This window comes from Geotrypetes seraphini, chromosome 5 (genome assembly GCF_902459505.1).
Source record: "Geotrypetes seraphini chromosome 5, aGeoSer1.1, whole genome shotgun sequence".
NCBI lineage: Eukaryota > Metazoa > Chordata > Amphibia > Gymnophiona > Dermophiidae > Geotrypetes > Geotrypetes seraphini.
The window spans coordinates 140,915,055-140,941,920 of NC_047088.1; the positions used below are offsets into that span (position 1 = coordinate 140,915,055).

Here is a 26,866-nt window from a genome sequence, read left to right on the forward strand (position 1 = left end):
TTACCTTAACAGTTGTTATCCAGGGACAGCAAGCAGCTATTCTCACGTCCCACCCACCTCCCCTGGGTTGGCTTCCCTGCTAGCTACCTGAACTGAGGAGACACGCCCGGACCATCAGGCGGGAAGGCACTGGCGCATGCGCGGTGCGGGCATCTCGAAACTTCTGAGTTTCTTCAAGCAAAATATGCTTGTGAGACGTCCGTATCGGGGTTCTGTCGGATGACATCACCCACTAGTGAGAATAGCTGCCTGCTGTCCCTGGATAACAACTGTTACGGTAAGTAACATTGCTATATGGCCCATCCAGTGTGCCCATCTGCAACATCCACCATCTCCTTCTCTCCCTAAGAGATCCCACGTGCTTGTCTCACGCTTTCTTAAATTCAGACAGTCTTTGTCTCCACCACCTCTACCGGAAGACTATTCCATGCATCTACCACCCTTTCTGTAAAGAAGTATTTCCTTAGATTACTCCTGATCCTATCACCTTTTAATTTTAACTATGCCCTCTCATTCCAGAGCTTCCTTCCAAATGAAAGACTCACCTCATGTGCATTTATATAATGTAGGTATCATATCTCCCCTCTCCCACCTTTCCTCCAAAGTGTACATATTGAGATATTTAAGTCTGTCCCAATATACCTTATGATGAAGACCATGGCCATTTTAGTAGCCTTCCTAAACTAAACTTTAAGTTTATATACCGCATCCTCTCCATAATTATAGAGCTCGGCATGGTTTACAGGAGATTAAAATAAGAAGGAATAGAATAATGGGTAGGAGGTTGAGTACAGGGGGGAAAAGAGCATTATATTTTTGTGAAAAGCCAAGTTTTCAGATGCTTATGGAATAGTTGGAAGGAGCCCAGATTCCGTAGTGGGACAGTAAGATTATTCCAAAGCCCTGTGATTCTGAAGAGAGATTTTCATAATTTTCCTATATGGAGGATACCTTGTAGCGAGGGGAAGGATAGTTTAAGTTTTTGGGTGGGCCTGGCGGTGTCAGGACTCGAGGAGTTACAACATAGTGCAATTAGGGGAGGGAGGATGCCATGAAGGATCTTAAAGGCCAGGCAGGTGCATTTGAAATGACCCCTGGAAATTACTGGGAGCCAGTGGAGTTTGGCCAGAAGTGGGGAGACATGATCAAATTTGCGTTTTCCGAAGATCAACTTGGCTGCAGTGTTTTGGATTAGTTGAAGTCTTTGAAGACTTTTTTTAGTTAGACTTAGATAGACGGCATTACAGTAGTCTAGTCTGGAGAGGATGATATATTGAACAAGGATGGCAAAATGTTGTTGGTGGAAGAAGGATCTTACTTTCTTCAACATGTGGAGGTTAAAAAAGTAAGATTTTACCAAGGAGTTGAGGTGGTCATTGAAGGAGAGGGAGGAATCGATAATGATGCCTAGGACCTTGCTTGAGAACTCAAGCTGCAGTGTGGCACCAGAGGGCAGTGAGAAGAGGGTGGGAAGCTGTTCTAATTTTGGGCCGAGCCAGAGTAGTTTCATTTTGGATTTGTTCAGTTTCATTTGTACTGAGAGGGACCAGGATTGAAGTTTTGTTATGCAAGCTGTAATGTTTTCAGAGAGGTTGGTGAGATTCAAGTCTGTCTTGAGAAGGACAAGGATGTCATCAGCATATGTATAGATGTTTTAAAGGGAAGATAGATGGAAGAGTTTCAGGGAAGACATGTAGATGTTGAAGAGAATAGGGGATAGGGGCGATCCCTGCGGGACTCCACAAGCCGGTTTCCAAGGAGTGGACGAGGTGCCATTTGTGTTGACGGTATAGGAACGGGAGCGTAGGAAGTTCGAGAACCATTCTAGAACTGTGGAGTCGATGCCTATCTTGGAAAGTTGATATTGTGGTGGATGACATCAAAAGCTGCAGAGAGATCGAATTGCAATAGGACAGCAAACTTGTTGCGAGAATGTAATTGTTGCACCTTTGAAATTAAGGAGACCAGTAGGGATTCGGTGCTGAAATTGGGTCTGAAGCCATATTGGTAGGGTATGATAATGGAGAATCTCTCTAGGTAAGATGAGAGCTGGGTAGATATGATGGCCTCAAGCATTTTAGTCAGGAGAGGGATATTTGCTATGGGATGGTAGTTAGATGGTAAGGAGGGATCAAGATCAGCTTTTTTCAGTAATGGGGACAAGGCAATATGTCCCATTTCTGAGGAGAATAGGCCCGATAGTAAAGCAAAGTTGATAAGACTGGTGAGGGATGAGATGGCCTGCACGGGAATAGTCTCATATAAGTAGGAAGGAAATGGATCCAGAGCACATTTGCAGGATTTCAGTTTGAGACAGAGTTAAGAGATTTGGGGTTCGGATACGAGTTCAAAGGTAGTCCAGGATCTGTCTGCTGAGATAGAGTTAAAGTCGTTGGGGGACAGAGAATTGTAAGAGACTGCTGGGGGGAAGGAGCTCCTTATGGTAGTGATCTTTTTGTTGAAAAATTTTGCTAAGTCTGCTGATGGGGAGGAGGAGGGAATGGTGGAATCGTTTTTGGAAGTTAAGGTGCGCCAGATGTTAAACAGAGTACTACTTTGGTTGTTGGATTTGGAAATTTTGTCACCATAGAAATTCATCCTTGCTTTTTTTAATACTGTGTTATAGAACTTGATATTGACTCTCCAGGACTGTCTGTCTGAAAGGGATTTAGATTTTTTCCTATTTGCGCTCCAGTGCTCGACATTTCTGCTTCAGTTCTCTGTGGTACGGAAGGTACCAAGGGGCCTTACGGGAGTAGGAGATAGATTTAGTGGATAAAGGGGCAAGACTACATTCTGTTTATATCTTTTTGAAAGTGTGGTCTCCAGAATTGTACACAATATTCTAAATGAGGTCTCACCAGAGTCTTATACAGGGGCATCAATATCTCCTTTTTCCTACTGGCCATACCTCTCTCTATGCACCCTAGCATCATTCTAGCTTTTGCCATCACCTTTTTGACCAGTTTGACCACCTTAAGATCATCACATACAATCACATCCAAGTCTGGCTCTTCTGTTGTGCACATAAGTTCTTCACCCCCTTGGGTTTTTACAGCCCAAATGCATGACCTTACATTTCTTAGCTTTAAATTTTAGCTGCCAAATTTCAGACCATTCTTCAGGCTTCGCCAGGTCTATCTTCATGTTATTCACACCATCCAGCGTTTCTACTCTATTGCAGATTTTGGTATCATCCGCAAATAGGCAAATCTTACCCAACAGCCCTTCAGCAATATCATTTATAAAAATATTAAAAAGAACAAACCCAAGAACAGAACCTTGAGGCACACCACTGGCAACATCCCTTTCCTCAGAGCAATCTCCATTGATCACTACCCTCTGTCCCCTTCCACTCAACCAGTTTCTGACCCAGCCCATCACTTTGGGGCCCATTCTGAGGGCAATCAGTTTGTTTATTAGACGCCTGTGTGGAACACTGTCAAAGACTTTGCTAAAATCTATATACACCACATCTCCCTCTATTCAATTCTCTGGTCATCAAGTCAAAGAAATTGTTCATATTTGGCTGACAAGACCTGCCTCTAGTGAATCCAAGTTGCCTCAGGTCCTGTAATCCACTGGATTCGAGGAACATCCCTACTCTCAGTTTTAAAAGTGTTTACATTAATTTTACTTACCACAGAAGTCAGACTTACCAGACTGTAGTTTCCTACTTCCTTACTTCCACTTTTGTGGAGAGGGACCACATCTACCCTTCTCCAGTCCTCGGGTACCACTTCTGACTCTAGAGCAGGGGTGTCAAAGTCCCTCCTCGAGGGCCGGAATCCAGTCGGGTTTTCTGGATTTCCCCAATGAATATGCATTGAAAGCAGTGCATGCAAATAGATCTCATGCAGATTCATTGGGGAAATCCTGAAAACCCGACTGGATTCTGGCCCTCGAGGACCGACTTTGACACCTGTGCTCTAGAGAATCATTGAAAAAGTCAGTCAGTGGAACTGCCAGAACTTCCCAAGTTCCTTCAGTACCCTTGGATGTACACCATCTGGCCCCATCACTTTGTTCACCTTTAGTTTAGCTAGCTCCTCACAAACACAATCCTTTGAAAATCAATTAGGGTCTACCATACATCCATCCCTATTTGCGTTTGTTTTCTGTGGTCCCACTCCCAGCAGTTTGACTGTCAACCTAGAACAGAAATATTTGTTAAGCAATTCAGCCTTACAGTTACAGTTATATTTATTTGATATACTGCAATTAATTAAGAAGGAATGTTAAACTAAACGGTTTTCAATAATAAAACCAGGGGTAAAGAGAAAACAAATTAAAACCAATAAAAACTGACATGGTAAATAAACCTTGACAATGGAGACATACTGGGACAATTAGGTTTGCAGGGAAGGGAAAAATTTACAATATATTGTAGGGAAAAAAAAACATAGAAGGAAACAACAAGAGGTAAAGTGTAAAAATGTAATATAGCCATGCTGTTCAAAATAAGAAGGTCTACAGAGGATACATCAAATGTCTTAGTGAAGTAGTAGGCCTTTAACTGTGTCTTAAAATTATTAAGAGATTTTCCCAAACTTTAAATATAATGGTAGAAAATTCCAAAGAGTGAGGGGCCATTATTGAGAAGCTAGTATCCCGATTTATATCAAGAAACATCTGTCTAAAAGAGGGTACAGATAACAGATGTTGATTAAAAGAATGAAGGTTCCAATAGCAGAAATAGAGGATCAGAAAATAAGACAGAAATGATGGAAATCCAGAGCACTGAATCTGGAAAGAAAGTACATTGTACTTGGATGGTAATGTGGCCATATTTTGAGTGGCAGTAAAGATAAAGAGCTATGTTTGAACTAACTGAAGGCGATGGAGTTGATATTGGAGAAGTCCAAATAGAAAGGAGTTATAATAGTCCAGCTTGGAGAAAGCCATGGAGTGTAAGAGAATCTGGAGAGAGTTACGATTTAGGAGAGACCGGACAGAATGGAGATGATGAAGTTTGAGAAATGAAGAAGAAACTGCTAGAAACGTGTGAGTGAAATGACAACGCATTATATAAGGTTACTCCGAGTCTTAATAGATATGTGTCTATCAGCTTTTACATATTTCTTTCTACTTCTTCCTATCACTAATATATCTAAAAAAAATGTCTTGTCCCACCATTTTACCATGTTGGCTATTTTTTCTTCAGTTTGCATATTTGCTTTCCTGCCTACTCAACCAGCTTCTCTTAACTTTTCCAGATATTCTTCCCTTCCTTTCTCTGTCCTATTAATCTCTTTCTCCTCAACAACGCATTTCCGGTCCTATTAACTCTCCTCTTCTCCCCTCTTAAATTCAATCAATTTGTATCTCGCTTAATCTATTGTAAACCGCATAGAACTTAATGGTATTGCAGTATATAAACTGTTATTATTATTATTATTTCTATGATCTTTTGTAGTTTATGAAAGCTAACCTCTTATTTCTTACCTTCTCAGCTACTACTTTTGAGAACCAAAGCGGCCTTCTTTTCCTCTTACTTTTACTTACTTTCCTTACAAAATGGTTTGTTGCCCTTACAATAGTAGATGCTCAAGGCTCCCCCACACCGGATCAGTATCCACAATTGGTGGTCATAGCCTTATTCAGCATCATGGAAACAGCTTTCTTGAGCACAAACTGGTAAGCTGCCACCTGGGGGGAGAGAGAGGGCATATGCAGGATTATGGGTTCTGAGATTTGAGTGCAGGAGGAAGAGGACAGTCATATTGGTGGGCAGGTGGTGGCTTTAATATAAACTGAGATCCTAATATTTGGACCATTTTTGATGCACAAATCTTGGTTTATATTTGAGTTTACAGTAAAACCCAGCAAATTTGCGGTTCACGAATCACGGACTCAGTAATTTGCGGCATTTTCCGACTGCCACTTCCTTGTAATAAAGTCATGGTTACATGAATCAGGAGCTGCTTTGACATGCTATCTGGAGTGTCAAAGTAGCTCCTGATTGGTGTAGCCTGACTTTAATAACAGGAAGAGGCAGTCGGAACATACCGCAAATAATTTTCTGCACCCACCAGCGCCCCAGCTGCCCTCTCCTGCCCCTCCTGCCTTTTGAGACAGGCAAAAAACCATATTCACGGTTTCTCGAAATTCGCGGGGTTTCCTGGAATGAAACCCCTGTGAATTTTGGGGGAGTACTGTATACACTGTGGCCTAGATTCACTAACATGCCTGATTCACTCTGCTCCTTGTCCGATCCGACACGGACCGACTGATTCACAACGGGCCTGTATTCAAATGAAGGCGATCGGAGGAATGTCCCCCACCGACTACACGGTTTGGTCTCCAGCAATCCAGATGCATGCGCAGACCATCTACTTTGCCTGTAGATGGTCTGCACATGCGTTTGATGTCCGTGTAAAAAAAAATTTTTTTTTAAAAACTTTTTACTCGCGAACCCATGGTTTTAACCCTCGGATTTAAAGTGGGTTAAAATCATGGGCTCGCGCTGCAAGGAAGGGCATAGAATCAGGCTGGAAGATTGGGGCAGGAGAGTCAGGGCAAAGCTCGGGGCAGAGAGCAGGGCTGGAAGATTGGGGCAGTGCTGGAAGATCAGGGCAGAGCTCGGGGCAGAGAACAGGACTAGAAGTTGACAGGGATTTCAGGACAGCAATGGAGCAGGTGAGTCGGCAGGGACAAGTGCGACTGGTCCTCAGCAATTGCTTGTTTTGGGATCGGCCAGCCCAGTCAGTGTTCCTCATTTTGTTTTTGGGTTTTATTTGTAGTGAATCGCTGCCTGCCTATATTTGCATGCCATTCCCCCTCATTTGCATGCACGAATTGGAATCGGATCAGGAGGCAGGTTAGTGAATTGGGTCCCGGTCGCAAAGGGGTCGCTAAGTGGTAGGGACTTGAATGGTGGGCTTAGTGAATCTAGCTCTAAGTGGCCTCTCAGTAATTGTAGCTGAGGGTCACCTAAGGCCAAAACACTTTCCTTCATTCCAGTGGCGTACCTAGGGTATGTGGCACCTGGGGCCCATCATTTTTTGACACCCCCCACGTAAAAAATATTTTTTGTAATAACCATGAAACGGTATAAATGGTCAGAATAGAAACAGGGAGTGAAAATATTCTTTTATTGAACCTCATATATGTAACTATTATTCCAAACATAACATAACATAAATTATGTCTGAATTGTCATGACATGAGAAGTACATATGGAGTAGTTGCAGGTGACGCTTGGGACAGTTCTGATTGTGTTAGTTCGGTTTTATGTGTTTTTTGAATAGAAGGGTTTTTATTTCTTTTTTGAAGGTTTTATAGTCTGTGGTCGAGGTCAACAGGTTGTAGAGTTGGGGGTCGAGTGTTGCAGCTGGAATGGCTAGGAGGTTGTCGAACAGTTTTTACTTTTGACGTTTTTGGTTGGATGGTGTGTGAATGGTGTGCGAGTCTGGTTGAGGTGGATTTAATTATTTAGCTGAAGAAATTAGTTACCCCCCCCCCATTCCACACACATTAATTCTCTTCCATTTTTGTTCCCATTATAAAAAAACACTGATAAGTTCCCAGAAAAAAATACATTAAAATAAGAAGTGAAAACAAAGGCCCCTACAGATGAGAACATAACATAAGAATAGCCTAACTGGGTCAGACCAATGGTCCATCATGCCCAGTAACCCATTCTCATGGTAGCCAATCCAGGTCACTAGTACCTGGTCAAAACCCAAAGAGTAGCAACATTCCATGCCACTGATCCAGGGCAAGCAGACACTTCCCCCATGTCTTAATAACAGACTATGGACTTTTCCTCCAGGAATTTGTCCAAATCTTTCTTAAAACCAGCTAAGCTATCTGCTTTTACCATAACTTCTGGCCACTTAATTTTTAAGCTTAGATCTTTCCTTCCAAACAGAGACCTTACTAGATGTCAAATACAGCACAAGGGAACTTCACACGGACTAAGCTGTGCAGGAAATGTGAATCTCCTCATACACCCACCTATAGTGCAAAAATGTGCAAAGGTCTGGTTTTTTCTTTCGGTCACTACATAGCCTAATGCCACACAAGCAGCACTCGACAAAGTACCTCATGCGAGACTTCTCAAAAAAATTACAAAGTCATGGAATAGAAGGGGATATACTAAGATGGATAGGAAAATGGCTGGAAAACAGAAGACAGAGAGTGGGCATAAATGGGAAGTACTCAGACTGGAAAAAAGTAACTAACGGTGTGCCTCAGGGCTCGGTTCTTGGGCCTATCTTATTCAATATCTTTGTAAATGACCTGGAAGAAGAAACGACCAGTGTTATTGTCAAGTTTGCAGATGACACAAAGCTATGCCGGACAATCAGGTCACAAAAAGACATCGAGGAACTTCAGAGAGATTTGAAGCAACTTGAGAGATGGGCAGAAAATTGGCAGATGAGTTTTAATGTGGAAAAATGCAAAGTGATGCACCTGGGCAGAAAAAACAAGGAGCATAAGTATAAAATGTTAGATATAACATTGGGGAAGAGCGAACAAGAAAAAGACAGGGGTACTGATAGACAGGACCCTAAAGCCGTCGGCTCAATGCGCAGTGGCGGCAAAGAAAGCTAACAGGATGTTAGGCATGATAAAGAAGGGAATCACGAGTAGATCAAGGGAGGTCATAATGCCGCTTTATAGAGCAATGGTCAGACCACACTTGGAATACTGTGTCCAACACTGGTCTCCATACCTGAAGAAGGATATAACACTGCTGGAGAAGGTGCAGAGGAGAGTGACGAAGCTAGTAGAAGGTATGGAGAACTTGAGCTACAAGGATCGCCTCAGAAAACTGGGATTATTCACCCTTGAGAAGAGAAGACTGAGAGGGGATCTGATAGAGACTTTTAAATTGCTAAAAGGAATCGACAAAATGGAGCAAGCTCACTCACCAGCAGGGGGAAAGGATGGAGAGCAAGAAATAGCTTTATTCACATTGGCGAATGTGACCCAGACTCGGACCAGAGGTCATGGCCTGAAGCTGAGAGGGGACATGGCCAGGACAAATGTCAGAAAGTTCTGCTTCACACAGCGAGTGTTGAACGCCTGGAACTCTCTCCCGAAAGAGATGGTGGAAGAAACTACCATTCTAGGATTTAAGGGAAAATTGGACGCACATCTTCTTGCAGGACACATTGAGGGATACGAGTGACTAATGTATGTGTCAGGGTACGCCTGGCTGAGCCTCCGCGTGTGCAGATCACCGGACTGGATGGACCTCAGGTCTGATCCGGTGCAGGCATTTCTTATGTTCTTATGTTGTTATGTTCTTATGTTACAAAAGGTCAATGCTAAGGTTAACAAAGTTTCCTTCCTTGGACCACAAGGAGATACTGACAAACCACTGGAAGATATCCCAAAACAATTACCTAGGCACAATAACCAAATACTCAGTGTGTGAACCAGTTGAGTGGAGTGGACTAACTGGGGGGTGGAAATGGGCCCAGAGTTTGCTCAGGAGAATTTCTTAGACCACCTCTTCCTCTCAACACATTGACACACTGCCACCACCACCACCACCACTAGGAACACCTCACCGGGTAGGCCAGCAATGCTTATAAACTTTATAAAACACATTATTATATTTTTTTATAAAGCACATATTTTAACTGAACTCTCTGACATCCTTAGCCTTTCTATTCACAAAAATAGAAGGAAGAAAAGATCCCATTTCCTGCTGTCTCATGTCCCCGGCCTATACAATATTTTTCTTCTGCAGACCCTTCAAAAGTCTGACCAAATCCTCATTTCACTTGCATTATAAAGTACTGAGGATGCCATCTCTCCCCAATCCCAAGTCCTAAAGTCTGAGACAGTAGCGCAAACTGCCCGATTCAGGAAGAAAAATTTTGATTCAGCCTATTTAATTGGTTTTTTCGATTCGATTTTCCTGCCCAGTTGGGTGATTTTTTTCAAAAATCCTGGTGGGTTTTATAGCTTTTTCACCCCCTTTGGCTTCTCCTAACCACACTGGCACTGTGGTGTAAATAAAATAAAGAAACAAAAAGGACTTTTCCTCTCTCTGTTAAATCCTAGCTCACGTTTGCGGTCTAACACCAGCTCTGGCAGGATACACATTTCAAATCTGACATATTGTAATCACAAAACAGAAAATAAAATTAATTTTTCTACCTTTTGTTGTCTGGTTATTTTTCAAATCTTGTTGGTCCCAGTCTCTGGTTGTCTTCTGATAACTTGCTTGCCAGGGTCTCCTTCTTTCTTCATGCTAACCATCCATCTGCCATTTCTGTCCTCCCTTTCCATTTCCCTTCCCTCCCCAGGAAGTCTGGTACCTTTCCTTTTTTTCATCTCCCTCCACAGATCCACCTTTTCTTAACTACCCTTTCATCCGGCATCTCTCCCTCCTTCTCCACCACCCCAGGGCCCACCATCTCTCCCTTTCTTTTCCCAATTACCCTCCTATCCAGTATCTCTATCCCTCCTCCACACCATCCCTTGTGTCCAATTCCTCTCCCTTTCTGTTCCTTCCCTCCCTAAATCCCATGGTCCATCATCTCTCTCCTTCTCCTCTATTTTCAGACCCATTATTTCTTCCCCCCAAAGTCTGGCATATGCACCCCCTTCCCTCCGTGTACTTCTACACCATGGTCCCCCCCTAAAGGCCTGTCCCCCCCTTAAAGGTCTGCATCTCACCCCTGAAAGCCTGTCCACCCCCCCTTGAAGGCCTGTCCACCCCCTTGTACTTTTAACTCTTTAATATTTAGTTGCAGGTTTTTCCCAGCTAATTGATCTTCTCTGAGTTTAGGTGTTTGGTTATAGTATTCAAGTACCAAAGCCTTTCAGGTAGTTCATAGAGGGTGGTGACAGGTTTACTGTTCTCTTATCCCAGTGGTATTATGAATATCTTCCCTTTCTGGAACTACAGATTTTCTTTTTTTTTTCTAATCTTTATTTATCATTTTAAGATATTTAACAAAATCAAAACATTTTGTACAGAAAGATTGTCAGATCAAACACAAAATAATAAGAAATAATTTACATAATATTAAAAAATTCTAATCGAACAATCTCAAGTCCTCTATAATGTGATCCAAGATTTATATGAGTGAACTTAAGGAAATCAATTTATTAATAAATTCTATACAAAAGAAACAGTATCGTGTGACTGGATTGAGGAGTTTATTCTATTATCAAATCCAATTTGTTGTTACTATTATATTGTTGTTATTGTAGTTGTTGTTGTTCCTTCTTTTTCCAAACGTTTCAGTGTCAGAAAAGCTGTAAGTTGAGCTGGTTCAAAAAACACATATTTATTATCTCGATATCTTATTATGCATTTACATGGGAAACGTAAAAAGAAAATACCACCCAGCTGTGTAACTCCTGCTTTCATCATAAGAAATTGACGCCTGTGATTCTGAGTTTCTCTACTAACGTCTGGAAACATTTGAATTTTCAAACCCAAAAACTCTTTATTCTTGTTCTTAAAAAGCATTTTTAGAATCCAATCCTTGTCTGGCAACAATGCCACAGATAGTAGAAGAGTTGCTGGTTTAGCCAAATCTTTATCTGATGTTTCCAGGATTGCTGTCAAGTCTACAGATTTTCTGAGTGCAGAACACTTACTGTTGTGAACAGATGAAGGATAAATCCCTTGGTGGGTGAAAAATATTCTCTGACAGAGGCCCCGATGTTCTAAACTTACCATGCCTTTAACGATCGATGCTAAACCAGTTCTAACTGGTTTTCCATCTAAATATTCTGGTTTCTGATGTACATAATGGCTCTGCGTGGTTTTTTCCATGTTTTGTAGCATCTTCCGATAACACTATGCCTGTCCCCCCTTGAAGGCCTGCCTGCCTGTCCCCCCCTAAAGCCTGTCTCCCCCCATGAAGGCTTGTCCCCCTCTTTAAGGCCTGCATCTCCCCTTGAAGGCCTGTCCCCCCTTAAAGGCCTGTATCCCCTCCCGAAGGCCTGCACCCCCTTGAAGGCCTGCCTGCCTGTCCCCCCCGAAAGCCTGTCTCCCCCCATGAAGGCTTGTCCCCCCCCTTTAAGGCCTGCATCTCCCCCTGAAGGCCTGTCCCCCCCTTGAAGGCCTGCACCCCCGAAGGCCTACACCCCCCCTGAAAGCCTGCACCCCCTTGAAGGCCTATCCCACCCCCTTGTAGGCCTGTCCCCCCCTTAAAGGCCTGCCTGCCTGTCCCCCCTTGAAGGCCTGCCTGCCTGTCCCCCCCAAAAGCCTGTCTCCCCCCATGAAGGCTTGTCCCCCCCCTTTAAGGCCTGCACCTCCCCCGAAGGCCTGCACCCTCCCCAAAGGCCTGCACCCCCTTGAAGGCCTGTCCCACCCCCTTGTAGGCCTGTCCCACCCCTTAAAGGCTTGTCCCCCCCCTTTAAGGCCTGCATCTCCCCCTGAAGGCCTGTCCCCCCCTTGAAGGTCTGCATCCCCCCGAAGGCCTGTACCCCCCCTCCCCGAAGGCCTGCACCCCCTTGTAGGCCTGTCCCACCCCTTAAAGGCCTGCCTGCCTGCCCCCCCGAAAGCCTGTCTCCCCCCATAAAGGCTTGTCCCCCCCTTTAAGACCTGCATCTCCCCCTGAAGGCCTGCCTGCCCGCCCCACCCCGAAGGACCGCTCGCCCCTCCCCCCCACCCCGACGTCCGGTTCTTCCCCTCTGGCCTCCCCGCACCATTTAGCGTACCGAAGCAGCCTGCAGCAAGATCGCGATGTCAGCGATCTTGTGCTGCTTGTGCTGTCCTCCGCCGTGGACCCTCCCCCTCCTCTGACATCAGTGGAGGGGGCGGGACCGTGGTGGAGGACAGCACGAAGCAGCGCAAGATCGCTGACATCGCGATCTTGCTGCAGGCTACTTCGGTACTCTTAATGGTGCGGGGAGGCCAGAGGGGAAGAACCGGGGGGAGGGGAACGGACGCCGGAGCACCCCCTCAGGGCTTACACCCGGGGCGGACCACCCCCCCCCCCTTAGTACGCCACTGCTTCATTCTTAACTTCAAACTGGGACACACAGACTTTAAAGGGTTTCCTGCTAAACAGTGAGCTTACTTTAGTCACTGTAAAAGATTAAAGGGGAAGCTATCAACAGGAGTTACCATTAAGATGTGTTGTTTTACTGTTAACCCCAGTTTATGAGGTCTCATTGCATAAAATGAAACTGGGCTAAAGTAGCTCAAGTTGGTAATAAAATAACACATTGATAACTACATCCCTCAGACTAGCACTGGAGACTAGAATGACATTTAAATGAGGAGTTCCTTTATTTACAAGCTAAGAGAAATAAAAAGTAAAAGGCAAATTGTCCATAATATTAAAGCAAATTGATGGCAACATTGATTATAACACTTCATCACAGGAGCAGAAGAAGATATCCTTAAAGGAACTTCATTTATCTCCAACTCCAACACCTCTCATACACATAAAGTAGGTGATAGACTTTACTTTTAACTCTTTATTATTTAGTTGCAGGTTTTTCCCAGCTAATTGATCTTCTCTGAGTTTAGGTGTTTGGTTATAGTATTCAAGTACCAAAGCCTTTCAGGTGGTTCATAGAGGGTGGTGACAGGTTTACTGTTCTCTTATCCCAGTGGTATTATGAATATCTTCCCTTTCTGGAACTACAGATTTTCTGAGTGCAGAACACTTACTGTTGTGAACAGATGAAGGATAAATCCCTTGGTGGGTGAAAAATATTCTCTGACAGAGGCCCCGATGTTCTAAACTTACCATGCCTTTAACGATCGACGCTAAACCAGTTCTAACTGGTTTTGCATCTAAGTATTCTGGTTTCCGATGTACATAATGACTCTGCGTGGTCTTTTTCATGTTTTGTAGCATCTTCCGATAACACTATGGCTTAGATTCACTAATCCCCCTTACCTTTCTGATCCATGTCCGAGTCTTCCCGGGCGACTGATTCAGTAAGCCTCTACATTCAAATTAACTCGATTGGAGGCACGCCCCACAGTGATTGCACGGAATACTGCAGAGCGATCCAGATGCATGCGCAGACCATCTTCTATGCCTTAGATGGTCTGCGCATGCGCTTGCTCTCCTTGCTTTTTTGGTTGTTGTTTTTTTACTTTTGGAAGCAGGGATTTTTGAAGCTGGGACCTGTGGTGCCCGGACCGTACATCAACACATAGCTCCTGCCTACACTTGGAGTCCGTGGTTTTAACCCACGGGTTTAAAACGGGGTTGCACTGCAGAATACTCCATAGTGCAGCCCTGCTTTAAACCCGTGGGTTAAAACCAGGGGCTCACACTGCAGGGAAGGGCAGCAGAGAGCAGGAGAGTCGGGGCGGCAGAGAGCAGGAGATATGCCTCAACTGATTCGATTCAGATATAGGAGTTACTTTCCTTCCCACTTTTTTCTCTTTTTGCTCCACTATTTTCAAGTTTCAAGTTTAATAAATTCTTTGATTTGATCGCAAAATCCTATTTCAATGTGATTTACAAAAATAACAAATAAAAAAAATAAAAATTATAAAATCCACATCCAACACATACAATACTAATAGACATTGATACATTGGGGCAAAGGGTAGTATAAAATACAATATTAAAAAATAAAACTACAAATAAAATCAAGCATAGGTTAGTACACACAGGATGGGAAACAAGAACCCACATATTTCAACTAGTTATACAGATGACAATGAGCCTCCACATCCTGCCCCAAAATATAATAATGATGGTTTATTGAAAAGCATCTTTAAAAAGCCAGCTCTTCAGAAGACTTTTAAATTTATTCAATAGTTTTTCCTCTCTTTTTTTTTTATATAATTATCTTTATTAGACTTTTACAACAAATCACAAGAATATTCTTGTTCCAAGTAACACAGGAAGTTTTTCCTCTCTTATGTAAATTGGAAGTAAGTTCCAGATTTGGGGGGCCGAAACAGAAAAAATCATGTCTCTCCTCTCCTGGAGTAGATCACTTTTAAAGAAGGGACTATTAATAAAGCTTTATCTTCTGATCTTAAAGATTTAAATGGGGAGTAAGGTATTAAATATCTTTCTAGAAATGTTGGGGCTTTATTTATAAGTATTTTATGAGTAAGTAAAGCTATCTTATAGGTGATTCTATGGATTACTGGTAGCCAGTGTTTCTCTCTTAAAAGTGGTGTCACATGATGAAATTTTTTCTTTTTCATAATTATTTTTATTGCAGTATTTTGAATGATCTGGATTCTACGTATTTCTTTTAAAGAAGCTCCTTTATATAGTGTATTACAGTAATCTATTTTTGATATTATATTTGATATATTTTCAGGGGACCAGGAGAGAAACTGCTTCTTAAGAGGGGCAGGAGAGTCAGCAGGGACGTGAGCGACTGGTCCTCAACAGTCGCTTCTTTTTTGATTGGCCAGCCTAGTTGGTGATCCTGAAATTGTTTAGTGAATCCCTGCCTCCTACATTTGCATGCCACTGCCTCTCATTTGCATGCCGGATCGGGTGTGGATCGGATCAGGAGGAAGGTTAGTGAATCGGGTTGGGGTCGCAAACTTGTCGGGACACAATCGGTGGGCTTAGTGAATCTAAACCTATGTAAATGTAGTACAACAAGGTCATTAATATTAAAATGAGCACTGCGGGCGATGCCTTGACATTGTCTGATGCTGCATGAAATGAAGCGCTGACCTTTATTGCTCCAAAATTACTGAAAGGTCTGGGGTGCCAATATTTTGTTAAAAGTGTATCTCAGGTGTGTATGTTAAAGGCGCATCTCATACATGTGCATCAAAAGTGTACACCAACACCAACACCAACAGGTCTGGACTGCAGATTGCATGAGTGCTGAAAGTTGAAGATAAATTTATCATACTTGATAGGGAAGGCACCATATATGTGTGTGTTAAAAGCGCCTCTCATGCGCATTCATTCAAAGCATATACTGTCAGGTCTGGGGCTGCTGGATGTATGAGAGGTGGAAGTTCAAAAATAAAAAAGTATGAGATAGATGCATCATACTTTTTGTTTAAAGATACTTTCGAGATTTAAGATGAGAGATTCCTTTTAGCATTCCTGAATCTTTTTTAAACCGTGTTACCCCTTTCTCTTCACTGTTCTTTCCTTTTTTAAAAAAACGGTAAGTTTTCAACCTACTTTCCTTTTGTATCTAGAATTGTTATTCTGTTGTTTGTATTAGATTCAGTTTTTCTTTACCTTTTATATATATTTGTTAATTTTTATGTACACCACGTAGGGCTCCTTTTATCAAGGTGCGGTAGGGATTTAACACGCGGAATACCGTGCGTTAAACCGCCTACCGTGCTAGTCGCTAACACCTCCATTAACGAGGTGTTAGTTTTTTGGCTTGCCGCAGGGGTTAGCGCATGATGAAATGTCTGACACGCTAACCCCACTAGCGCACCTTGATAAAAGGAGCCCTTAGACTCTTTAATAGGTAGTATATCAAACTGAAATAAACCTGAAACATATATATCTTGCATCTCAGATTAGTGCACAGGATTAGTGCACAGCCATTTTTTTTAAATTACTACATGATCACATACCACCATCCATTTTATAGCCAGCAAGAACACCTGCATTGCTAACCAGTTAGCATGTGGTAATGTGGTGATTTCTTTTTCAGATTTAAGCAGGTCGCCATCACCGTGCCCTTCCAAACAGCAAAACCTGTATATAAAGATGGCAATGGAAAAAGTCGCCCAGATGCCCAACCAAGCACCATACAGATGATATGCCTGGAGAAACGTGGACATATGGTAATAGGACTTAAATGTCTTGGAATTCATGAAGTATATAAATCAGGTTCTAAACTTTGTTTGAACTTAGTTCAATACAACAGATGATTAATCTGCAATCCAGCTGTTTGATATAGTTGTGTTTTAAATTTAAAAACACACACAATATTTCTAAAAGATTTCTTGGTATAGGTATTAAATATCAGCAATTTTTCTATTTTTCACAAGTTTTTATAGGTGCTGCAGAATTTTGGATTGATTGGTAGTTGGTTTCAGAAAATATTCTGAGCTTTGGAACGAAATATAAGTAGTGAGAAATCATAGTAAGAGGTCAGAAAGAATATTAATAGTAAATCAAAATAGAAAAGGTAAAATAATGCCCTGCTGTCCAAATCCTATTAACTGGCTATAATACTGCATTGCACAGGATCTGACCTGATCAAGACAATTTGTTACAAGAAGCACTTGTCGCTTGGCTCCATACAGGCAGACATAAGTCTCCTCCCTCTATAATCTTTTCTTGCTCTTTCACTGCTGCTTTGCTGCACCAGAATTGGATACATAATAGACAAGATGAACATGATGGCTGAGTGTTTCTTCTAGTGGCATGTTATTTTGTGCCACATGATTGCTTTGTAATACTATAACTATCATTGTAAACATTTACCGTCACACTGTATCCAATCAATCAAATTGGACCCCTGACACAGGCATTGTCTGCTGAAACACGGCCATGTGTGGTGAAATTTGGGTTCTTCAGTCCAGGTTTACATAGTAGCATAGTAACATAGTAGATGACGGCAGATAAAGACCCGAATGGTCCATCCAGTCTGCCCAACCTGATTCAATTTAATTTTTTTTCTTCTTAGCTATTTCTGGGCAAGAATCCAAAGCTTTACCCGGTACTGTGCTTGGGTTCCAACTGCCGAAATCTCTGTTAAGACTTACTCCAGCCCATCTACACCCTCCCAGCCCTCCCCAGCCCATCCTCCACCAAACGGCCATACACAGACACAGACCGTGCAAGTCTGCCCAGTACTGGCCTAGTTCAATATTTAATATTATTTTCTGATTCTAAATCTTCTGTGTTCATCCCACGCTTCTTTGAACTCAGTCACAGTTTTACTCTCCACCACCTCTCTCGGGAGCGCATTCCAGGCATCCACTACCCTCTCCGTAAAGTAGAATTTCCTAACATTGCCACTGAATCTACCACCCCTCAACCTCAAATTATGTCCTCTGGTTTTACCATTTTCCTTTCTCTGGAAAAGATTTTGTTCTACGTTAATACCCTTCAAGTATTTGAACGTCTGAATCATATCTCCCCTGTCTCTCCTTTCCTCTAGGGTATACATATTCAGGGCTTCCAGTCTCTCCTCATATGTCTTCTGGCGCAAGCCTTCTATCATTTTCGTCGCCCTCCTCTGGACCCCCTCTGGTTTTTTTTCTGTTAGGATCTTTGGCTTGCTCAGTTGTCTTCTCTAGGCTAATTCTACTTTGCTTGTTGCTTTCTGTGTTTTTGGGGTACAGCTTCTTTGTTTTTTGTGTGTGCATGCTACCTAAATGCAACACCTAGTTGAACCATCCCTAAGGGACCCCTTGTAGTTACTGGGCCCAAAGCAGTTATCTTAGTTGATTTCTCCCCCCACCCCCCCTTGTTAGTCCTGAAAGAAGCCTGTGGATTTTGCAAGCCTCTTTTAAAGAGATTCAAACAGGCCTAGTCCTGATTATGTGATGTTATCAAGAATTTGATCACAATATGATTCTTTTGGGTGCAATTTCTCCAAATGGGTTAGTTTTGAACATACCATGATAAGAATGAACCTCACTCCTAAGCCATGATATGTGGAGTATGATTAAGTTGTCTATATGTCCCGTTTTCAACGGGACCGTCCCGTTATTGTTCCGACCGTCCCGCTGTCCCGAGCCACCGCTTCGGGATGCCGAAATGTCCCATTTTCAGGGACAGCATCCTGAAGCTGTGCACGGGGACAAGGGGACGGTCCCTCCAGCGCCAAATTCCCGCAGTGTTCTTCATGCCTGGCTAATCCTGCTGCTGCCACCAATGCTCCTTCCAAGGCTGACTCCAGCATTCAAATTGAACCTACACTCTGGGGCTCTAATGTGTGCTTGCCGGCTTCCCTTTTCTTCCCTCCGAAACCGAAAGTTATGTCCTGGTGGGGGAGGAGAAGAGAAGGGAAGCCGACACGCACATTTTGAGCCCCGGAGCAGGAGTTCACTACGGGCAGCGATGGAGGGAAGTTAAGGGAGACAGGTCAGCGATGGAGGGAAGTTTACAACTTGCTTCGGGCCTTCCTGGCTGCCTGGTCCTGCCTACTTTCTGTTTCCACGAAGGTAGGATCCGGGAACAAGGAATGTCCGAAGCAAGGAAGAGCAGCAAGTTGTAAGCTTCCCTCTGAAAATAGGTCAGTGATGGAGGGAAGCTTGTGACTCTGCCGATGGGAGGGATGGGAAGAGAAATGCTGCTGTTGCACCCAAGGAGGGGAGGGGGAATAGAAAATCTGCTGCTGTTGCACCCAAGGGGGGAGGGGGAGAGAAAAGCTGCTGCACCCAAGGGGGGAGGGGGGAAGAGAAAGGCTGCTGCTGCTGCACCCAAGGGGGGGGGAGAGGGGAAGAGAAAAGCTGATGTTGCTTGCTGCACCCAAGGGGGGAGGGGGAAATAAAAGCTAGGGTGGGGTTGGGGCGGGACTGAATATTAATAGATGTCCCATTTTGATGAAAAAAATAAATGGTCATGTAAGTATGATCTCAGTCTCTCACATTTACTGCTAACTTCATTATACCACTTGCATTGTGACAAAGAGCTTCTTTCCAGAGTTCCTATGTACAGGAAACATATCCAGGTACGCTTGGAAGTTCTTTTTAATCAAGCCTGTGGCACTCAAAATGATGGGAAATATTTCTGTTTCTTTCTGTCACATTTTCTTAGTTTTGGACTGCATTTCTTTGTATGTGAGGATCTTCTCTCGTTCTCCATGTGATTCACTGAGTAATCAGTGCTGTTCTGGTGTTTTTCTCTTTTGCTAATATATCTGGTTTTCTGGCATCCAGCTTTTTATCAGTGAGGATGCGGATGTCCCAGGTGATTCTGTTGTTTCTATATCTCTCTGTTTGATATGGTCTGGTAGTGTGATATAACCAAGATACAGCAACAGTGGAATTCAGTTGTGTGCTATGCCCTGCCTAATACTAAATATGCTCTCATCTTTTATAGCTCTCTTTCTTCTTTGTCTTCTATTTTTCTAGGCATGATATTGTGCTCTGCTTCCCAGCAGTCTGGGATGGGAATCCAAGTGGAAAACCGAAAGCCCAGAGGCTGGTCTCAGCTGACTCTCCATGCACAGCTGGCACATTCATTAGCAGTTCCAGACTCCTTTCTCCTTCCTCCTCATCTGCTCCAGGGGTGTGAAAGGATGGCTGTGTAACACTTGTTTTGCAATGCTTTTTTTTTTTTTTTTTTTGCTTTTGCTTAAAGAAATGCACTGACACTTCCTGAGAAAGGAAAAAAAATCCCTCAGCAACTGAAGAGGCATTTTACTATAATGTGAATATGCCTAACATTGCTCACTTTCTCCCTTTCCCTCTCTTTCTCTATCATTCTCAATTTCTTTTCTTTCCTGTTCTTTGCTATCTCTTATTATTTTTCATGTTCTTATTTTGGCCTATTTCACTTTCTCTTTATTTTCATGCCTCTCTCCTGTTATTTCCCTGTTTTTAGGGGGTAAATTCAGCCTTACTGCACTGTATAGTCTCCAGAGGTTGACTATCTGAGGAGATTAGGACTTTGCCAAAGAGCACTTTTTTATTACAATTTCAAATATTACATCAAATATACCTTTGAAAATGAAACATAAATTGCATTCAGAACAATTCCACTTGAATGAAGTTATTTTATATCATAATTCATATGTTAATTTATCCATTATTATTGTATTTCCAATGTGCTGTAACCATTCTTCCTGGCTAGGAACCCACTGGTGTTTCCAAAATTTCACAATAGCACATAAAGAAGAGAGTGACATGGTAATGGTTGCCACAGTAATTACTGATGTCATGGAGAATTTTTTTTTTAAATTACCATGGTAATGGTAGACTGTTCTATGGTAATGCAGTGAGAATGGGGACTGATAATATGGCATTCCTGTGGTAATGGGGATAAAAGGTTTGTCCCTCGAGCTTCATTGGTCCCTCCTCAGGCCTTTCTAAAAAAAACACTTAGGGCTCCTTTTAATAAGGTGCGCTAAAGAAATTAGCGCATGCACGAAATTACCAAGTGCTAAACCCACGCTACGCTTCTAGAACTAACACCAGCTCAATGCTGGCGTTAAAGTCTAGCGCGCGTGGCAATTCTGCCACAATCCACCTGAGTGGAAACAGGAATTTGCATCATTGGCAGATGGGGAAAGCAGGAAGGGGAGCCGCGGGCGACGTAGCTGAATCACTGCTGAAGCCGGCAGTTTTTTCAGCTTCACAGAAAGTAAAGGGCCATCGGACAGGAGAGAAGGCTGGGAACATGCTGGGCCACGGGGACTACCCAGAGCCTTGGGACCGGGCTGTGAGAAGGAAAGTTCCTGAACCATGACTCCAAGGATGGGAACACCTGGGCTTGCACCTGGGGAGGACTGGCCCCCTGCCCCCCACCTTGGTACGCCACTGTTCTGACCCCAGAGGAAAAAAAAATAAAACCTAAACAAACTTTTCCTTCTCCCTGGAACCCTTCCCAGAGTTCCAGTTCTCACAGGTGAGTCAATTTGAAAGTCCAGTTCTGGCTTTGTAGCCACTTCCCTGGATCACACAATCTCCAAGCAGAAAACATGCAAAAACAAAAAGGCCAAAAACACAGGCTTTCCTTTTCTGCTGTTCCTCAGGTGCTAGCACAGCACACTCACAAAACAAACTATAATTCTGGCAAAAATATAGGAAACTTCACACCTGTTATGCTGGGGTTACAATTCCATGCTGTCCTCTCCCTCCAAGCTCTGAAGGTGAGCTGCTTTGCCACTGCATGGGAACGTCTGAACAAGTTTCCTCCCCAGAACTCCCTGACTCTGGGCTGACATCCTCCATTTCCCAATCAGCCAGCTGGTGTGGGAGAGCCAAGAGAGCTCCCTCCTGCTTCCTTCCTGCTTCCCCTGCCTCTCCTGTTTCTGGCTGCTATGGAGAGTAAGGGTTTGCCTTAACATGCCCCACCCCCTTAGGTAACACAGGAGAATTCTTAAAGGAGCCATCCCCCTCTATCAGGGGTTCAACACAGCTCTTCTTACTGGCACAGGGATAAACCTAGAGGCTCTAGGGACTTGTATTTTTCTGTACTGCAATGTTTCTAGTTCAAAGCTAGGTTCTGTGGAGGAAATAGGGACTTGCTGGGCACTTGGCACAGGGTTTCTCTTGTGCTGTGTGAGGTCTCTGCCACATTATATATATGTTAAATAGTATCAGTTTCAGTACAGATCCTTGTGGCACTCCACTATTTACCCTCCTTCATTGAGAAAAATAGCCATTTATCCCTACCCTCTGTTTTCTTTCCAATAACCAATTCCTTTTTTTTTTCTTTTTATAATTCTTTATTCATTTTTACAACTTACAACAATTTTTACAACTTACAACAAGTGTAAATAGAAATACCATTTAAACTTACAAACTTACAGACATCACTTGAATTTCTATTACAATCATCTTAAATTAATGAAATTTATCCCCTCCCAAAAATGAAATTTATCCCCTTACCATATCATATGTAATCATGTATATCTTATAATATATTATTTTCTACTAATCCAAGCACATAATGTAAGATCAGAACCCTCCCCCTACCCTCTCAGTTACACTTATGTAAATAAGGGAAAAGTGTTATTTACTCATTACAATAATCTGTGAATGGTCCCCAAACATCTTTGAATTTATTAAAATCTCCTTTCTGTATGGCTAATATTCTTTCCATCTTATATATATAACATAAAGAATTTCCCCAGAAATTAAAGTTTAATCTACTCCAATTTTTCCAATTAAATGTAATTTGTTGAATGGCGACTCCAGTCATAATTAGCAATAGCTTATTATTTTTTGAGGATATTTGGTTCTTTGCCCTCATTGACATGCCAAATAAAATATGATAGGGCCACTGGATTTTCCAATAAATTATTTATTTGGCCCCATATTGATTTCCAAAAATCCAAAATAAATGGGCAATAGAATAATAGATGATCTAAAGTCCCAGCTTCGAGATTGCAGTGCCAACATCTATCAGACTTAGAGCTATCTAATTTATGTAAATGAACAGGGGTCCAAAATGCTCTATGTAACAGAAAAAAACAAGTTTGTCTCATAGATGCAGACATTGAACATCTCATCCTCCAAGACCAAATTCGTGGCCACTGAGACGCCGTAATTTGATGCTTGATCTCAATGCTCCAAATGTCCCGAAGACCAGTTTTTGGGTTTTTATTTATAAATCCAGATATTAATTTGTACCACTGTGTGGCCTGGTGTCCCAGGAAGTCCACCTGAAAGCATAAGAACTCTAAACTATATTGATTAGTGAGATTTTTCCATTCAGGGAACCCCCACCTGAATAGCCTGTTTCATTTGAAACCATCTATAACTTTGTGAATTATTAAGACCATATTTATGTTGCAACTGTGAAAACTCAAGCAGTTTATCATTAGAAATAACATCTTCTAATACACATATTCCTGCAATCATCCAATGCTTCCAGATGACTTTATATCTGCCAATTTGAATCTTGGAGTTCAGTCATATAGTTTGATTTGTTGATTTGTTAATTGGAATAGGTGTTAGATTGCTAACATATCTTATTGTTTTCCATGTGTCTACAAGTAATCTATTTTCTTTATATAGTCTAGGCATTTTGATACTAAGTACATGGCATAATCGCAGAGGAAACATAAGGCGCCATTCCAACCAAAACCAATCTGGGATATTATCAACAGGCTCTGGGAGGATCCAATACATACCCTGGCGCATAATATAGGATTGATGATACCTATAGAAGTTGGGAAAATTTACACCTCCCTCTGTAATTAGTTTTTGTAGAGATACTAAAGCATTTCTAGTCTTTTTACCCAGCCAAATAAATTTTGTTAGAATACAATTTAACTTTTTATAAAAGGACCCCTGAAAAAAAAAACGGTAACATACCCATTTGATAACAAACCACAGGCAAAACATCATTTTAATAGTTTGGACTCTCCCCAACCAAGATATATGCAAAGGATTCCATTGCTCACACATTTCTGTTACCTTCTGTAATAAAAAATTTTCATTCACTTTCATTGTTTCTTCTAACGTGTTATTTATCCAAATGCCTAAATATATTATTCCGTCCTCTTTCCATAGAAAGGGGAATGTTTCAAATAATCCTTTTGTACAATGGACATTAAGTGGAAGAACTTCTGATTTACTCCAATTTACCTTGTACCCTGAAAATTTTCCAAATTTCTCTATCAATTCTAATAAGCTTGGAATGGTTGTTTCTGGATTTCTCAAATGAAGCAATATATCATCCGCATAAGTGGAAACTTTATATTCCTGATCTGAATAAGGAATACCCTGTATCTCCTTCACTTGCTGAATAGCTAATAACAAGGGTTCTAATACAATATCAAAAAGTAAAGGAGACAAAGGACAACCTTGTCTAACCCCCCTCTGCAGATTAAAATGCTCTGAGAAATTATTATTAATATATAATCTAGCAGCAGGGGAGCTATACAAAGTTTGGATCATTTGTATAAATCCTGAACTTATACCAAGCATTCCATTGCTTGATACATGAAGGCCCACTCCACCGATCAAAAGCCTTCTCTGCGTCTAAGGATACAGAAAAAGCCAGATCATTCATAGCTTTTGTTAAATTTAACATATAAAAAGCTAATCTGGTGTTATTAGAGGAATGTCTCTGAGCAACAAACCCTGTTTGGTGCATACCGACGATAAAAGGAAGAGCCTTGGCCAATATTTTAGCTAGAAATTTTCCATCTACATTAATTAAGGAAATAGGCCTGTAATTTGAAACCAATGTAGAATCTTTATTTGGCTTCGGCAAAACTATAGATCTAAAGACGAAAAAACAGTGTGACAAGGCAGTGGCTGCTGCCAGAAGGATTCTGGGCTGTATAAAGAGAGGCGTAGTCAGTAGTAGCCAATATTTTAGCTAGAAATTTTCCATCTACATTAATTAAGGAAATAGGCCTGTAATTTGAAACCAATGTAGAATCTTTATTTGGCTTCGGCAAAACTATAGATCTAAAGACGAAAAAACAGTGTGACAAGGCAGTGGCTGCTGCCAGAAGGATTCTGGGCTGTATAAAGAGAGGCGTAGTCAGTAGAAGGAAGAAGGTGTTGATGCCCCTGTACAGGTCATTGGTGAGGCCCCACTTGGAGTATTGTGTTCAGTTTTGGAGACCGTATCTGGCGAAAGACGTAAGAAGACTTGAGGCGGTCCAGAGGAGGGCGACGAAAATGATAGGAGGCTTGCGCCAGAAGACGTATGAGGAGAGACTGGAAGCCCTCAATATGTATACCCTAGAGGAAAGGAGAGAAGGGGAGATATGATTCAGACGTTCAAATACTTAAAGGGTATTAACGTAGAACAAAATCTTTTCCAGAGAAAGGAAAATGGTAAAACCAGAGGACATAATTTGAGGTTGAGGGGTGGTAGATTCAGGGGCAATGTTAGGAAATTCTACTTTACGGAGAGGGTGGTGGATGCCTGGAATGCGCTCCCGAGAGAGGTGGTGGAGAGTAAAACTGTGACTGAGTTCAAAGAAGCGTGGGATGAACACAGAAGATTTAGAATCAGAAAATAATATTAAAGATTGAACTAGGCCAGTTACTGGGCAGACTTGTATGGTCTGTGTCTGTGTATGGCCGTTTGGAGGAGGATGGGCAGGGGAGGGCTTCAATGGCTGGGAGGGTGTAGATGGGCTGGAGTAAGTCTTAACAGAGATTTCAGCAGTTGGAACCCAAGCACAGTACCGGGTAAAGCTTTGGATTCTCGCCCAGAAATAGCTAAGAAGAAAAAAAAAAATTTAAATTGAATCAGGTTGGGCAGACTGGATGGACCATTCGGGTCTTTATCGGCCGTCATCTACTATGTTACTATGTTACTATAGTAACAGATTCTGCCATAGTATCTATGATACAAACATTAGTTAGTTGGACCTGATATAAATTTAACAGATAAGGTAATAGGATATTTTGAAATGATTTATAAAACTACTGTGAAACCATCACCACCTGGAGCGGATCCAACTCTAAGGGATTTCAAAGCTGTTTGCAATTCTTTTAGTGATATTGGCTTTTCTAAACTTTCTTTTATATATTCTGGAATTTTTGGTCCCTTAATTAATTTTAAAAATTCTAAACCATCCTTTTCTTTATCTAAATAAGGCTCAGAAGAATACAGGTCTTTCTAAAAATTTAAAAATTGTTTTAAAATCGGGCCAATTTGAGAGTATGTATTCCCGTTTTCATCTTTTATTGCCACTATTTTTGTTTTCCGGTTTTTTTTTGCTTTTAGATAATTTGCCAATAATCTTCCCGCCTTATTTGAATTTCCATAATACAATGTCTGTTGAGAAAATAAATCTTTTCTTATCAGTTTAGCAGAAATCTCATTATATTTCCCTTTGGCTTTCAAGAGATCTTGTAATGTAGAGTATTCCCATTTGTTAATCAATTTTGATTCCAATAACTTTGTCTTGTTCCAAATTGGAAAATGTTTTTTAATTTGTTTCTTAATGTATGCCAAAAAAGAAATAATTTGCCCTCTCATGGTTGCCTTAAAAGCATCCCAAAGAGTTTCTATGGAGATATCTTCCGTATTATTAATTTGAAAATAATCATTTATTTTTAACTGAATTTCCTCAATGAAATTTGGTTTTGCCAGCAATGTATTATCAAATCTCCATACAGGTCTACTATCATCTTGATCAATTATTTTCATTTTAATCCACACACCACCATGATCAGACAAAATAATCGGATCTATGGAGTCTTGTGTTACTTGTTGAGCTAATTTATTTGAAACAAATATATAATCTATTCTTGAAAAAGATTCATGAACATGGGAGCAAAACAAAAATTCCCAATCATTAAAATAAAATATTCGCTATATATCTTTCAAATCACAATTTTGTATCAAATTCTCTAATCCTAGTG

General features: G+C 41.7%; 1 long non-coding RNA gene across 3 annotated transcripts in view; it reads left to right on the forward strand.

Moving 5' to 3' along the window:
* The window catches only part of LOC117361331, a 206,865-nt gene extending 186,308 nt beyond the window's left edge, over positions 1-20,557 (forward strand). For all 3 annotated transcript variants that reach the window (XR_004539632.1, XR_004539633.1, XR_004539631.1), the window contains exons 2-4: positions 15,232-15,436; positions 16,555-16,687; positions 19,934-20,557. This is a non-coding gene — a long non-coding RNA (uncharacterized LOC117361331). The remainder of the gene's footprint in view (positions 1-15,231; positions 15,437-16,554; positions 16,688-19,933) is intronic.
* The last annotated feature ends 6,309 nt before the right edge of the window (positions 20,558-26,866 follow it).